This window comes from Pseudophryne corroboree, unplaced genomic scaffold, assembly GCF_028390025.1.
Source record: "Pseudophryne corroboree isolate aPseCor3 unplaced genomic scaffold, aPseCor3.hap2 scaffold_711, whole genome shotgun sequence".
NCBI classification, from domain to species: domain Eukaryota; kingdom Metazoa; phylum Chordata; class Amphibia; order Anura; family Myobatrachidae; genus Pseudophryne; species Pseudophryne corroboree.
Window position 1 is genome coordinate 187,501 of NW_026970294.1, and position 2,500 is coordinate 190,000.

The 2,500-nt window shown below is 41.5% G+C and overlaps 12 non-coding genes across 12 annotated transcripts in view; all 12 read right to left on the bottom strand.

The window, feature by feature from the left end:
* Positions 1-65, bottom strand: part of LOC135038861 (5S ribosomal RNA) — a 119-nt gene extending 54 nt beyond the window's left edge. Inside the window, exon 1 of the ribosomal RNA XR_010233212.1 lies at positions 1-65. This exon is cut by the window's left edge and continues 54 nt beyond it. This is a non-coding gene — a ribosomal RNA (5S ribosomal RNA).
* Positions 66-172: 107 nt separating this feature from the next.
* Positions 173-291, bottom strand: LOC135038932 (5S ribosomal RNA). Its single transcript, XR_010233283.1, has one exon. It is a non-coding gene; the product is annotated as a 5S ribosomal RNA (ribosomal RNA).
* Positions 292-398: 107 nt separating this feature from the next.
* LOC135039408 (5S ribosomal RNA) lies at positions 399-517 on the bottom strand. The gene has a single exon (XR_010233413.1). It is a non-coding gene; the product is annotated as a 5S ribosomal RNA (ribosomal RNA).
* Positions 518-624: 107 nt separating this feature from the next.
* Positions 625-743, bottom strand: LOC135038512 (5S ribosomal RNA). The gene has a single exon (XR_010232874.1). It is a non-coding gene; the product is annotated as a 5S ribosomal RNA (ribosomal RNA).
* Positions 744-850: 107 nt separating this feature from the next.
* Positions 851-969, bottom strand: LOC135038415 (5S ribosomal RNA). Its single transcript, XR_010232779.1, has one exon. It is a non-coding gene; the product is annotated as a 5S ribosomal RNA (ribosomal RNA).
* Positions 970-1,076: 107 nt separating this feature from the next.
* LOC135038938 (5S ribosomal RNA) lies at positions 1,077-1,195 on the bottom strand. The gene has a single exon (XR_010233289.1). It is a non-coding gene; the product is annotated as a 5S ribosomal RNA (ribosomal RNA).
* Positions 1,196-1,302: 107 nt separating this feature from the next.
* Positions 1,303-1,421, bottom strand: LOC135039545 (5S ribosomal RNA). The gene has a single exon (XR_010233548.1). It is a non-coding gene; the product is annotated as a 5S ribosomal RNA (ribosomal RNA).
* A 107-nt stretch (positions 1,422-1,528) lies between these two features.
* On the bottom strand, positions 1,529-1,647 carry LOC135039471 (5S ribosomal RNA). Its single transcript, XR_010233475.1, has one exon. It is a non-coding gene; the product is annotated as a 5S ribosomal RNA (ribosomal RNA).
* A 107-nt stretch (positions 1,648-1,754) lies between these two features.
* LOC135039814 (5S ribosomal RNA) lies at positions 1,755-1,873 on the bottom strand. Its single transcript, XR_010233805.1, has one exon. It is a non-coding gene; the product is annotated as a 5S ribosomal RNA (ribosomal RNA).
* Positions 1,874-1,980: 107 nt separating this feature from the next.
* On the bottom strand, positions 1,981-2,099 carry LOC135038881 (5S ribosomal RNA). The gene has a single exon (XR_010233232.1). It is a non-coding gene; the product is annotated as a 5S ribosomal RNA (ribosomal RNA).
* A 107-nt stretch (positions 2,100-2,206) lies between these two features.
* Positions 2,207-2,325, bottom strand: LOC135038782 (5S ribosomal RNA). The gene has a single exon (XR_010233136.1). It is a non-coding gene; the product is annotated as a 5S ribosomal RNA (ribosomal RNA).
* Positions 2,326-2,432: 107 nt separating this feature from the next.
* Positions 2,433-2,500, bottom strand: part of LOC135038503 (5S ribosomal RNA) — a 119-nt gene continuing 51 nt past the window's right edge. The window contains exon 1 of the ribosomal RNA XR_010232866.1: positions 2,433-2,500. This exon is cut by the window's right edge and continues 51 nt beyond it. This is a non-coding gene — a ribosomal RNA (5S ribosomal RNA).

Genomic DNA, 2,500 nt, shown 5'->3' on the forward strand with positions numbered 1-2,500 from the left:
CCAACACTGCTTTGCTTCCAAGATCAGATGAGATTGGGCATATCCAGTGTGGTGTGGCTGTAGAAGAGCTTTATGGTTTCTGTTAGTACTTTTCTACTTCTAACTACTGGTTCATAAATGAATACGTTTGAAAATGGAATGCATCAACAGAACGGTGTTGGTAGTATAAAAATATTTACAGCACCTTGTATTCCCAGGTGGTCTCCCATCCAAGAACTAACCAGGCCCAACACTGCTTAGCTTCCAAGATCAGATGAGATTGGGCGTATCCAGTGTGGTGTGGCTGTAGATGAGCTTTATGGTTTCTGTTAGAACTTTTCTACTTCTAGCTACTGGTTCATAAATGAATACGTTTGAAAATGGAATGCATCAACAGAACGGTGTTGGTAGTATAAAAATATCTACAGCACCTTGTATTCCCAGGTGGTCTCCCATCCAAGTACTAACCAGGCCCAACACTGCTTAGCTTCCAAGATCAGATGAGATTGGGCGTATCCAGTGTGGTGTGGCTGTAGATGAGCTTTGTGGTTTCTGTTAGAACTTTTCTACTTCTAACTACTGGTTCATAAATGAATACGTTTGAAAATGGAATGCATCAACAGAACGGTGTTGGCAGTATAAAAATATCTACAGCACCTTGTATTCCCAGGTGGTCTCCCATCCAAGTACTAACCAGGCCTAACACTGCTTAGCTTCCAAGATCAGATGAGATTGGGCGTATCCAGTGTGGTGTGGCTGTAGATGAGCTTTATGGTTTCTGTTAGAACTTTTCTACTTCTAACTACTGGTTCATAAATGAATACGTTTGAAAATGGAATGCATCAACAGAACGGTGTTGGTAGTATAAAAATATCTACAGCACCTTGTATTCCCAGGTGGTCTCCCATCCAAGTACTAACCAGGCCCAACACTGCTTAGCTTCCAAAATCAGATGAGATTGGGCGTATCCAGTGTGGTGTGGCTGTAGATGAGCTTTGTGGTTTCTGTTAGAACTTTTCTACTTCTAACTACTGGTTCATAAATGAATACGTTTGAAAATGGAATGCATCAACAGAACGGTGTTGGCAGTATAAAAATATCTACAGCACCTTGTATTCTCCAGTGGTCTCCCATCCAAGTACTAACCAGGCCCAACACTGCTTAGCTTCCAAGATCAGATGAGATTGGGCGTATCCAGAGTGGTGTGGCTATAGATGAGCTTTGCGGTTTCTGTTAGAACTTTTCTACTTCTAACTACTGGTTCATAAATGAATACGTTTGAAAATGGAATGCATCAACAGAACGGTGTTGGCAGTATAAAAATATCTACAGCACCTTGTATTCCCAGGTGGTCTCCCATCCAAGTACTAACCAGGCCCAACACTGCTTAGCTTCCAAGATCAGATGAGATTGGGCGTATCCAGTGTGGTGTGGCTGTAGACGAACTTTGTGGTTTCTGTTAGAACTTTTCTACTTCTAACTACTGGTTCATAAATGAATACGTTTGAAAATGGAATGCATCAACAGAACGGTGTTGGCAGTATAAAAATATCTACAGCACCTTGTATTCCCAGGTGGTCTCCCATCCAAGTACTAACCAGGCCCAACACTGCTTAGCTTCCAAGATCAGATGAGATTGGGCATATCCAGTGTGGTATGGCTGTAGATGAGCTTTGTAGTTTCTATTAGAACTTTTCTACTTCTAACTACTGGTTCATAAATGAATACGTTTGAAAATGGAATGCATCAACAGAACGGTGTTGGTAGTATAAAAATATTTACAGCACCTTGTATTCCCAGGTGGTCTCCCATCCAAGTACTAACCAGGCCCAACACTGCTTAGCTTCCAAGATCAGATGAGATTGGGCGTATCCAGTGTGGTGTGGCTGTAGATGAGCTTTATGGTTTCTGTTAGAACTTTTCTACTTCTAACTACTGGTTCATAAATGAATACGTTTGAAAATGGAATGCATCAACAGAACGGTGTTGGTAGTATAAAAATATCTACAGCACCTTTTATTCCCAGGTGGTCTCCCATCCAAGTACTAACCAGGCCCAACACTGCTTAGCTTCCAAGATCAGATGAGATTGGGCATATCCAGTGTGGTGTGGCTGTAGAAGAGCTTTATGGTTTCTGTTAGTACTTTTCTACTTCTAACTACTGGTTCATAAATGAATACGTTTGAAAATGGAATGCATCAACAGAACGGTGTTGGTAGTATAAAATTTTTTACAGCACCTTGTATTCCCAGGTGGTCTCCCATCCAAGTACTAACCAGGCCCAACACTGCTTAGCTTCCAAGATCAGATGAGATTGGGCGTATCCAGTGTGGTGTGGCTGTAGATGAGCTTTATGGTTTCTGTTAGAACTTTTCTACTTCTAACTACTGGTTCATAAATGAATACGTTTGAAAATGGAATGCATCAACAGAACGGTGTTGGTAGTATAAAAATATCTACAGCACCTTGTATTCCCAGGTGGTCTCCCATCCAAGTACTAACCAGGCCCAACACTGCTTAG